Below are 12927 nucleotides of genomic sequence, written 5' to 3' on the forward strand. Positions count from 1 at the left end.
GGATGAGTAGAAGGAAGAAGAAATGGACCCAAAGACAAAAGGAGGAAGGAGGAAAAGACAAAAGGAACAGAGAAGGAAGAGGAAGAGAGGCAAGAGATGAAAAACAAGAGGAAAAGGTAACAGAAGGAGGAGGACAAAGATGATAAATACAAAAGAGGAGGAGAAAGTAGGAGAAGACAGAAAGCAGAAAGAAAAATTAGGAGATGGAGTAGAAGAGGAAGATGGAGGGAAGAGGAGAAGGAAAAAACAAGGAAAAGGAGGAGGTTAAAAGAATGAGAAAGACAAAGAGGAAGAAATACAAGGAGTAGAGGGCAAAGAGATGGAAATGTAGTAGGAGAGGAAGAAGGAGGAGAACATAAAGGGGGAGGAGAAGAAAAGAGAACAGAGAGGGGGAAGGAGAAAAAAGTAGTAGAAGAGAGGGGAACTATTAGAAAGAATGAAAAGGAGAAGAAGGAAAAGGCAGAAGGAGAAGAAAAGAAAGAGGGAGAAAGAAGAACAAGGAGCAGAGACAGGAAAATTAGTAGAAGGCAGAAAAAGGAGAAGACAGAAGTAGAAAGAAGTAGAAGTCAGAGAAGGAGGAGCAGACGAACAATGAGGACAAAGTGAAGGAGGAGGAGGAAGAACAAGGAGTAAAGGGAGGAAGAATTCAAAAACTAGCAGGAGAGGATGAAGAAAAAAATGGGAAAAGGAGAAGAAAAGGAGGATGGACAATATAATGGGAGGATGGGATAAGAATGACAAGAAGACAGAAGAAGAAAGAGATGAGAAGGAGGTAGAAGAAGATGAGACTAAAAGAATGAGGGAGAGATGAGAAGAAGGAAGCGAGAGGAACAAAGAAGTAAAGGGAGGAAGAGATGAAAGAAGAATGAGTAGAAGAGGAAAGAAAATAAAGAAAAAATGAGTTACGAAAGAGAAGAGGAGAAGAATAAGAAAGGAGAAAGAAGAGGGAGAGAAGGAAAATAGAGAAGAGGAGTAGACAGCAGAAGGGACAATAAAATAATGAAAAGGAGAAGACAGAAGACTGATCAAAGGAGAAGAAGTTACAGACGGAGAAGTAGTAGATGCAATTGGGAGGAGGGAGGAGAACAAAGAAAAAAAGAGGTGAATGGGAAGCAAAAAAAGGAGCAATAAAGAGAAGAGGAAGGAGAAAAATGGGGAGCAGAAGAAGAGAGGAATGAGGAAGAGACGAATAAGTAGACAAGAGGAGGAGAAGAGAGCAATGAGGAAGATCAGAGGACAAAGAATAAGACAAAGACAGAAAGAATAAGAATGAGGAGATGGAGAAGGGAGAGATGAGAAGAATGAGGGAGAGTAGATTGAGAGGAAGAATAGCAAGACATGAAAAACAAGAGAAAGAAGAGAAGAATGAGGAAAAAGAACAAGGAGGAAATGGGATGAAGAGATGTAAACAGAGGGAGAGAAAGGAGGAGAACAAAGGAAAAGGAAGAACAGAAGAGTAAGGAGGAAAAAGGGAGGGGAAGAAGACAGGAAGACTATTAACAAGAACAAAAAGGGAGAAAGAATGAGATGACGGGAGGAGAAAAGAAGGAATAAGGAGTAAATAGAGGAAGAGATGGAGAAGTAGGTGAGAGGGAGAAAGGGCCAAAGGAGAAGGAAAAATTTTGAAAGGAGGAGAAGAAAAGAATGAGGAAGAGGAGGAGGTGAAGAGATGGAAATGTAGTAGGAGAGGAAGAAGGAGAACAGAGAGGAGAAAGGAGAAAAAAAATAGTAGTAGTAGGAGGGAACTACTAGAAAGAATGAAAAGTGCGAAGACAAAGAAGGAGAAGAAGAATAAAAGAAAGAGAGAGAAAGAAGAACAAAGAGCAGAGGGAGGAAAAATTTGTAGAAGGAGAAAGTAGAACTCAGAAGGAGAAGAACAAGGAGTCAAGAGAGAAAGATTTCAAAAACTAGCAGAAGAAGGAGAGGATGAAGAAAAAAGGGGAAGAGAATAAAAAGAGGATGAGAAAATAATAGGAGGATGGGATAAGAATGACAAAAAGACAGAAGAAGAAAAGAATGAGGAGTAGAAGAAGACGAGTGACTAGAATGAGGAGAGAAGGAGGAAGAGGAACAAAGAGTAAAGGGAGGAAGAGATGAAGAAAATGAGGAGAGGAAAGATAAGAAAAAATAAGTAGAAGAAAAAGGAGGGGAGGAGACAAAAGGAGAACAGAGAAGAAGAAGAAAAGAGGAGGAGTAGTAGACAGAAGGGCAATAAAAGAATGGAGGAGTAGTAGAAGAAGAAAAGAATGTGGAAGAAATGAATAAGAAGTAGACAGGAGGAGGAGAAGAGAGGAATGAAGAAGAGCAGAGAAAGAATGAGACAGACAGAAGAAGAAGAAGAAAAGAATGAGGAGATGAAGAGAAGGATGAGATGAGAAGAATGAGGGAAAGCAGATTAAGAAAAATGAGGAAGAAGAGCAAGATATGAAAAACAAGAGGAAGAAGAGAAGAATGAGGAAATACAACAAGGAGTAAAGGGGATGAAGAGATGTAAACAGAGGGAGAGAAAGAAGAAGTAGAACAAAGAAAAAGGGGAGAAGGAAGTAGAGAGAACAGAGAAGAGGAAGGAGAAATGGGAGGAGAAGAGGACAGGAAGACTATTAAAAAGAATGAAAAGGAGGAGAAAGAATGAGAGGACAGGAGGAGAAAAGGAGGAAGAGAGAGAAGACAGAATGGGGAGTAGAAAAAAGGTAGAAAAGGAAAAGAGAAGGAGGAGGATGAAGCAGAAAGAGTAAAGAGAGAAAGAGATGGAGAAGCAGGAGGGAGAGAGAAAGGGCTAGAGGAGAGGAAGAAAAGTAGAAGAACAAAGAGGACGAAGAAAAATGGGAGTTGAAAAAGAAGAAAATGAGGAAGAGAACTGAAGGAAGAGAAGGAAATTAAAAGTAGACAGAATGAGGAAGAGAGAGGAATGAGGAAGAGCAGAGTAGACAAAGAAGGAAGATGAGAAAGAAGGAGAACAGAGGGAGAAGGAATGAGGAGCAAGAAGTAAAGGGAGGAAGAGAAAAAAGAAGAGGAAGGAGAAAGAGAAAGAAGTGGAAGAAGACAGAGAAGAAGGTTGGAGTAGAATAGAATGAGGAAGTGAAAAGGAAAATAAAAAAGGAGAAGAGAACAGAGGAAGAAAGAAGCAGGACAAGAGAGAATGAGGAGAAAGATTGAGAGGAAGACAAAGGAGGAAAAAGTAGGAGTTGGAGAAAGGAGGAGGAAGAGAAATAAGGAAACGATAAGAGGACAAGAAGGGAGGAGAAGAAGAGGAAGGAGGAAGAAAAAGGAGAAAAAGACAGAAGAGGTAGAAAGAAGGACATGGGGAAAGAAGAACAAGACAAAGGAGGAAAAAGGAGAAGACAGAAAAGGGAGGAATAGGAAGAAGGAGAAGCCAGAAGGAGAAGAAGAATGATGAAGGAGCACAGGGAGGAAAAAATAAGAAGACAGAAGCAGGAAAAGATGACAGAAGGAGAAAGAAATGGAGGACAGAGAAGGACAAGGAGAAATAAAGGAAAAAGAAGAGAAAAAGCCAAAAGGAGGAGAAAAAGCTGAAGACAGAAGGAGGAGGATGAGAAGAAAAGAATGAGGAAGAGAAGGAGAAGGAGGAAGAACAAGGAGGGAAGAGGAAGAGCTGGAAAAGAAGCAGTAGGAGGAAAAGAAGGAGGAGACCTGAAAATAAAGGGGAAGAGGAGAAGAAAACAAAGGAGAGGATGAAGGAGTAAAAAAAATACAAGGATGGGATAAGAAAAGAATGACAAGACAGAAGGAGAAGAAGGAGAAAATGAGGAGCAGACAAAAACAATGAGGAAGACAGTGAGGAAGAGTAGAAAGAGGGGGAACAATGAGTAATAGAGGAAGAGATGAAAAAGAACAGGTAGAAGAAGAAGGAGAACACAAAGAAAAAAGAGCAGATGAAAAAGAATGAAGAGGAGAAGAAAAGAGTGACAAGAAGAAAAACAAAAGAATGAAGAAGAGTGAAGATGGACAAAGAAAATGCAAGAACAAGGAGTAAAGGAAGCTGTGTAAGGAGACAATGAAGAGTGAACGAGGAGAAGAAAAAGGAGAGGGAGGAAAATAAAAGAACAAGAAAAAGGATGAAGAGAAGAATGGCAAAGAAACAAATAAGACAGTGGAGAAGGAGAAAGAAGGAGACAAAGACAGAAGAAAGAGGAGAAAGAAGCAGAAGATGGAAGGAGGAGTAGTAATAGAGAAGGAGGAAGAATAACAGAGTGGAGGGAAGAGGAGATGAAAAAAGAAGAGGAAAATGACAGAATGAGGAGAAAGAAGGACAAGAAGACAGAAGAAGAGGAAAGGCTAAGAATAAGTCAAAATAGGAAGAAGAGAAAAAAGGAGAAGGAGGAAAGAAAAAAGAAGTGAAGTAGGTGGAGAAAAGGAGAAAGAAAAACAAGGATTACAGGGATGAAGAGATGAGGAAGAAGATGACAGAGGAGGAGGAGAAGGAGGAAAAGAATATGGAGATAAAGAAGGAGTTGAAAGAAGAACAAGGAGTGGAATGAGGGAGAGAAGGTGAAGAAGAAAAAGTAGAAGAAAGAAAGGAAGAGAACATGAAGAAAAACGTAGAATGAGGCAAAAAAATAGAGAAAAAAATGGAGGCAGTAGAAGTAGAGGGGGGGAAGGAGGACAAAATAAATGGAAGGAAAGGGATGAGATGTGAGAGGAAGAGAAGAAGCAGATAAAGGAGGAGAGGGAGAAGGAAGAGAAGGATTAGAAGACAGAGAAGAAGAAGAAGAGTAGTAGGAGAGGAAGAAGGAGAACATGATGAAAAAAGGAGAATAAAAGAGAAGAGCAGGCAAAGAGTAAGGAGAAAAACTAGTGCATTGCATAAAACCTGTGTACAGAACAGCATTCAAAGGCCACTTATCTGTCGTCTCAGAGGTGGGAAGGTCCACAATCACATCAGGAGACCTGAGGGTGGAAAACAAAAGTCAAACACAATGACTTCCTGGACAGTTTCACATGTTAACAATTGTTGGTTGCATAGCATTAAATGGTAAAAGATCACCAAAACATAAATCAAGTTCCAACATAATGTTTCAAACCCACCCTTATCTAATATTTACATGATAGCTCTGCTTCAGCAGCTTGGAGGACTCAAAGTCAAAGCTGATGAATTTGAGGTCTGTGTTTTGATTCACCAAAATGATGCCATGTGCTTTCATATTTGCATGAATTATGCCAACATTCTTCAGTCTGGATGGCTGTGAGCAGCGACAGGGACAGAAAGTTAAATAAAGAACCCACTGGAAAAGGTCTCAGGAAAAACACGGGTTTCCAGACCATTCAATGCAATCATTTTCAGTTTGAAGAAGCACTTATAGTTTCTGATGCTGAGTAAAGCTGCAGATATTTAATAGTCAAAAGAAAGAATGTTATCCACAATCAGCTTTAGACAGTAAATAGGTTATCTGTAGGTATAATGATGTTTCTGAAAAATCCACAATTAAATTCTAGGAAATCTGAATATTATTGTTTAACAAATCAACTTGGAATCAGAGCGTTTGAAGAGAGGGTCAGCTTATGAGGCCACATTCTCCATCAGCTATGAAACACTGATACAGTCAATCAGCTGCAGTGAACAAAACCACTCAGAATAACGCTGAACCTTGTTGACATTATGAGCAGTCAGCAACAGGCCTCATCCGAAATAAGCACACAAAAGTGTGAGCTACTGTGACAGCCTCTTATTCTACAGCTTAGAAACTGGAAATCAAACATCGGACAGGAGGCAGGAAACACGCAGTTACTCACACGGTTATGGAAGAAAACAGCAGAACAGCTCGGTTTGACTCGGAGAGATGAAATAACAGGTGGAGCATCAGACCGACACTGGTTCAGTTCAGCTCTGAGTTCAGAACAACACAAACCTGACTGTGTTTTAAACAACATCGTAACATCCGTTCACAGACAGGATCAGCTCTGAACTGAGAAAGACCCGATGTCCAGACAACATTTTCAACAACCAGCTAAACTCAGCTACGATCTCTGAGCCTGGACGCTGTGACGTCATAGAGCCTCTCCGAACACTTCCGCTAACCGTTCCATGGATTCCACAAATAAACACTTGGAGCATTCTTTGAAAAATGGCCTCGACGCCATTTTGTTTCCAAAAGTTTCAACACCAAATTCTAGAAAAATCCATGTCCTCAAACCAAAATATCAGTTTTCCCAAATGACTACAGCATTAAAAGCACATTCCATACATTTCCCTCAACTTTTCACATAAAATAAATACGGAAATTACACCAAGAAACCGTCTGTATCACCAAAACTGTTTTTCAATCAGGTCGTCAAACATTGTGTTACTTAACAAACTTTAAATTCAACAATTTATGCTAAATTTTCTTCTTGGACGCGATGTCCAAGGTGTTTCTGAAGGTCAGTTTAGGAGTCATGCTCAGCAGAAACACCACTTTTATTTTCTTACCTGTGTGCTGACTCTCCAGGTCTGTCAGGCCTCCAAACAGCAGCTGCTCTTCTGTCTGATCCGTTTGTCCAGCGGGTCGGTTTTCTTCTTCTTCTGTCACTAATCCACTAGGTTTGTTCTTCAACAAGGTCCATTCTTCAGATGCTTTCCAGCGTTTCAAATCTCCAGAGTCCAGCTCCCAGCTTCTCTAACAGCTCAGCTCCAAATCCAAGTGCAGAATGACAGTTGAAAGAGCAGCAGGTCTTTTATAGGAGTTCGGCTGCGCGTCATCGTTGTTTCCATGGCGTTAAGATGACGCACGCACGCGCATGTACGTGACAGACGTTGATATGAAGTTAAATGTATGATCTATACCGTCAGATTATTTGTTTCTAAATGATATTTTCCACCTATATGCACCAGTATTAAAAAAATATACGGGGCCCAAATTTATCTTAACCAGCAAATTAAGTTTTTCCAACAAGATCAGACTCTGAACGATCATGTATTGATGTACAAACCATCTGTTTGTTTGGGTTCACCTTCAAAATAAGAGCCTATACCTAGTAATGAAGCTTAGTAAGAGGCTCTACTTTAAACCTTGACCATCATTATTATTTTTTCTTAGTTCTTTTTTTTCATGACCAAAGAAAAATCCCGGCAGTGACAGGGAGCTACCAAGGCTCGCTGAAATATGCTCAAAAAAAAAAAAAAAAAAAAAAAAAACAGACGAAAAAGGAAGTTACCAGGGTTTGTGTAATATCCTGGCTTTGAAATGCTTTTTTTGTTTTTTTTTGTTTTTTTTTTTACATTTCAGATGATGTCTGCCATCGCGTGGCATCTTGACATGGATCTTTGGACAAGAGGGGTTTGCCAGATTTCAAGAAGAACAAGAAAAACGTAGGTAGTCAGAGGAAGTTACCCTAATACTTTGTAGGATGCCAGCCTATCAATATAAAAGCACGGAGACGTTAATAGAAACACATCAGGGTCTTGCCAGCCTCGAAGACGATACACAGGATGTACTGAGTAATGACAGCGTACAAGAAAGTTTGGTGAACAGTGAAGGAAGAGGAGATGACATTAAGCTTGTTGGGTGGAACATTTTCTTATAACAACTGGAAAAATAAAATAAGCAACCGGAAATAAAAAATAAACAACCGGAAAATAAAATAATCAATTGGAAAAATGACATAAACAATTGGATAATAAAATAAACAACTAACAAAATTAAACAAACTATTAGAATATGAAACAAACAACCAGCAAGGAAAACAAATAATTGAAAAAATAAAATAAATAACCAGGAAAAAAATAATAAACAACTGGAAAAATAACATAACCAAAAAATGAAACAAACCACTGAAAAAATAAAATAACAGATCTCTGGAAACTCCTTCAAGACTGTTGGAAAACCATTTCAGGTTCATTCATTGAGAGAATGACAAGAGTGTGCAAAGCAGTGATCAAAGCAATGGGTGGCTGTTTGGAAGAATCCAAAATATAAAACATGCTTTGTTGTTTAGTACATAATTCCATATGTGTTCATTCATAGTTTTGATGCCTTCATTGAGAATCTACAATGTAAACAGTCATGAAAATAAAGAAAAACCATTAAATGAGAAAGTGTGTCCAAACCTTTGACTTTGTGTGTGTGTGTGTGTGTGTGTGTGTGTGTGTGGTGTGTGTGTGTGTGTGTGTGTGTGTGTGTGTGTGTGTGTGTGTGTATTTTAATCCAGAGGAAGGCTTGTAATATTTGAAATCAGTCAAAAAATGTTGGAGATTGAGTAAAAACACAAAAGGACCAAAGATTCATAGCTTTTTTTTATTGAATTCAAAACAATTCAATCACTTCTAAGACAGTGACAACTGGCATCAAAGCAGCAGAGATATAATTAATTGCACAGGTGTGTCTATAAAAATGATCTTCCTGGGTAAGCTTTTGTCTCACCTTTTCTTATGTCTTCTCACAGAGACACATCATCCGTTCAACAATGGAGATTTGTGTGCAGGCACATTCTTGCTATTTTTGCTAATACATCTGCAAATCCACCTGAGTGAAGTGAAGGCTGCTTGACTTTTTACGTTTGCACACATAACATGGGGCTTTCTTTTGACAGCAAAGCCATCAGTCAGCTCTAAAGGGACTAAAAGCAGTAAATTGCTGTCACATTTCTATGACAGACAAGAGGAGTGTGTCCCCCTCTAGTGATGATGTAACGACGCTGCATCTCAAAACTTGAAATCGGATCTACAGGGTGGGAAAAAGGCATTTATTCATTCACTGTCAATTAAGACCAGCAAGGCTTGTGCTCGAATACGATGCAAGCCAATCTGGGTTAAGAGAAATTACTGCAACACAATAGCAGAGTTATGCTTTCAAGGTACACAATATTCACAGACTTGTTCGTGGAAAATACTTCACATCCTTATCACTTGCTGGTTTGTTGTCTTATCTTAGGTTTTATCTGAGAATCCCTGTCACAGTCTAAGACAATCTAAGTCTTTATGAAGGTTATGTTTCTGAGACACCGTGAGAAAAATGCTGGTTCAGCAGTGTGGTCACTTAAGGCTGCAGGTGGTGTGTTATACTGCAGTGATTCTAATATCCCACTGTCTTAGTGTAGAAGAGCTCCTGTTTATAATGAAAGTGATCACTTTGTGCAACTTGAAAGTAGTAAAATACATGTCTCTGCTTACCATTATCACCCCAGTCAGTGTTCCAGGAGTTGACACAGAGCCAGTAGGAAACACCATCCTCCTCTCCCCAGCCAGGATCTTGATGGCATGTCTACCCACAGCAGAGCCTGAAACATGCTGATACACACCTGGAGACAGGAAGAGGACGCAAGAAACACAAGTAGGAACCACGAGGTCCCAAGCAACACTGTACACACTGTATCACTGAGCACAATATGCAGTTAGGGTTCACCCTGTACTCAATATTCAGTGTAATGTGTGTTTGCATCACATCTCTTACTGCTGCATGTGTTCTTGCCAGACTTGTACAACACAAAGTCTTCATAGACTTTAAATGCTCCCTCTACTGGGTCGTTCTTGTATATCTCAGTCTGAATCTGGATCACATTTGGTAATGTGATAATGCCCGAGGGCCAACCATCCTGTCTCACATTCTTTGAACCATTAAACCTAAATGCAAATACACTGTTTTATGTAAGTTTTATATAGGACAATTTTCATTTATTCACATGGGAATGCAAATAAACGTAAGCTACCCAGACATAAACAGGTCCTAAAATCAATACTTCTCATATCAGGAGGGCCCAGTTACATAAAGAAAAAAACCTCCAGGAAGCTTATAAATATCGTAATAGGTTCATTTTAAACATGACTTAGTATGGACACTGAAATGTTGTCTGTCAACTATCAAATTCAAAACAGATAACCAGTTCACATACAGCTCAATGAGCTCCAGTTGATGAGGAGCATCATCAGGGTCCACAGAGAAAGGAGAAGAAAAAAAGCAACATCTCATTTTCAATAGCTGAGAGTTGTTTAAACTCATTGTTTATGTATTAATATTGTCTTGTGGAAAACTGTTCATTACCTCCTGTAGAGCTGAGAAATGTGCAGTGTCAGGCTCAGTTTGTGACAAGTGTTTTTGGAAAAGTTGCAGCTTGGTTCCAAAGGTTTTGATGTGTGCAGACAACTGGATCTTATCCTTGAAGTCTCATGTTCAGTGCATTCAGATGCTTTTTTAGGTCAACTAAAAATGCCAAATCTGCCAGCCATATAGGATCTGATCAGTTTCCCCCCTGAGATAGAAAAAGTGCTGCTGTGAAGCAAAGACAGTTTCCAGTTACTTCACGTTCTTAATGCAGTCACTCCTGGATAAGTTGTCATGTGCCCTAGAATGTTTTTTTTTTTTTTTTAAATCTGCAGTTTCCGTTTCAGAAATTGTCTGGAAAGGATGGCAGCAAAGTTACATATTCAGAGGGGGTCAACAGAGTCTTGCTGCTAACATTCAGCAACACAGAAAATTGCATTTTGCATCAGAGATATGCATATTCTGTTTGACAGCACTGGCGGGCCAGAAATTATACATTATATGATAGATGCATGTTTTTAAAGAGACAAGCTAACAGGGCTCCTTCTGTTCTTCTCCTCCACATCCTGATTCTTCCTGCCCAGATCTGCCTCCATAGTTGTGCTGCTTCCTCCTCAGCTTCAAGGTGGTTTTATGGTCATATTTTAAAATTAATATTCAACTGTACCATTCAAATGAAAATACAGACAGATATTTTCTTGTTGTGCATGTTCTTTTATTGCAAATATCTGTATAATACAGTAAAAAATGAAGGTGAAAATACAGGCAAGTCCACCACTGAGATGCAACATCATCAAGCACATTGATGTTCAGATTGCAGAATGGTCACGATTCATCCTCAGGAGTTCGTACTTCAAAGATGTCACTGTCAAGTCTGTAAGTCCATACTTACCGTACTCGATATTTATTTGATGAGAAGGAGGAGAAGTAAAGAATGACCAAGAGACATGAGAAGAGAAGAATGAGGATTAAAGACAGTAAAGGGAGGAAGAGACGGAAAAGTAATAGGACAAGAAGAAGAACAGAAAAGAGGAGAAGAAGAAAGGAGAAGACAGAAAGAACAGAAAGAGGAACGAATGAGGACAAGAAGGAGGAAAGGGAGGAAGAGACAGAAATGTAGTAGAAGGAAGAAGAGAACATGAAGGAAAAAGGAGGGAATGGAGAAGAACAAAGCAGAGAAGGAAAAAATAAGGAACAGAAGGAGAAAGAAATGAAAAACAGAAGGAAGATGATGGAGAAGGTAGAGGAGAAAGAATGAAACAACAGGAAGAGGAAGTGGAGACAAGAATGAGGATAGGAAGAAGTCAAATAAAAAGAGGAGAAAGATGAGAAGAAGAAAGAAGCAGAAGATAGAGAATGAGAAAGTAGAACATGACAGAGAATAAAGGAGAAGAAGGGAGAAAAAGACAGGAAGAGGATGAAGACAGGAGGAGAAGCAACGACTGTGGGAAAAAGGTAAATAAATGTAGAAGGAAGAATAGAAGAAGAAAGAAGCATCTTCAAACAGATGAAGAAAAGAGGAAAAGAAAAGAATGAAGAAAAACAAGGAGAAGAGGAAGAAAGAGATGAAAAAGAAGAAGAAAGTGACAGAAGGAGGAAGAGGAAGCAGGAGTCGGAGACAGAGTCAAAGGAGAAGAAAGAAGGAGATGTCAGATGGAGGTGAAGGAAGAAAGAAGGCGATAAAGACAGGAGGAGAAGGGGGAAGACAGAAGAAGGAGAAGACTAGAAAAGGTAGAGAAGGAGGAGAAGAGGAGAATAAAGAGGATAAAATAAAATGGCTGAAGAATAAATGAGAAAGAGGAGGAGAAGGAAAGAAGGAGGAAGAGAAGGAAGAGGAGAAGGAAGAAGAACAAGTAAAAGGGAGGAAAAGAAGCAGAAGTAGTAGGAGAAGGAGGACAACATGAAGAAAACAGGAAAGGAACAAAGGAGAGAAGTTGTTCAGATGTTCTTGTGTTGCAGGTTCATGGGCCAGACGTGGCACCATAGTTCCTAGAGCCAAGATGGCAGCCAAGATGGCGCCGGGGGAAGGCGCCGTCGCAAGAGCTCTCCTGTGTGCAGTCTATTTTATGTTTGTATTCGTTTTTGAAACGCTTGCCACACCTTATTTCTTAAGTATTTTATGTGGCATTTGTTCCCTGTTCTTTTTACTGTCCTATTTTCTCTTGTATTTGTTGTTTTTAGATGTTGACAATGCACTTGAGCTTCTTGCACCTCTTTCCAACGTGGTTTTATACTGCAAATGGCAAATAAACTGAACTGAACTAAGCATTGACACAAGAAGTAACAAGAAATGATAAAGCCTCACTCTTTCCCAGACTTTCCCCCTTTTTCACCCACGTTTATGCACAGGGCTCAGTGCTCATGCACCTTCTCATGCACCAGCCAGGCCTGGGTGGTGCATGAGAAGTTGCATGAGGCTGAGCCTTGTCCTAAAGAAGCTGCACTTTTGCCGTGTGCCAGGCCGCAGTTTGCAAATAGCCCTGGCCTTAAACCTTTTATCCCTCTTGTCATTCATTTACTTATGTTGTTTTTTTTTGTTTTTTTTTTTTAATTTTATCTTTTAAAAAAAAACAACAAAGATAAAAAACCCTTTTAAATCTCCCTTCAGCCCTGTTTGAAAAGGCATAAAGTTCTCTTAAGCATTGACACAAGTAACAAGAAATGATTTTTTTTTTGTCTGCATTTGTTCCCATTGTTTAACTCCACAAAAGAGGTGTCAACATTGTATGAGATTGATGCATATTTTAGTCTTGCAGCCAAGTATTTTAATATTTAGTGCATGTGTGTGACCATCACCAGCCCTCCCTGAAAGCTAAGCAGACATTCTTTATTAGAATTCCCTATGATGAGCCAGGGAGGGCAGTGCTACACCTCAGTGATGTGCAGGGGAAACAAAGACTGGACAGGACGAACAGGATGAACAGGATGAACAGGGATAGAAAATAACAGGCGT

The sequence above is a fragment of the Amphiprion ocellaris genome, chromosome 17, assembly GCF_022539595.1.
Source record: "Amphiprion ocellaris isolate individual 3 ecotype Okinawa chromosome 17, ASM2253959v1, whole genome shotgun sequence".
Classification (NCBI taxonomy): Eukaryota; Metazoa; Chordata; class Actinopteri; family Pomacentridae; genus Amphiprion; species Amphiprion ocellaris.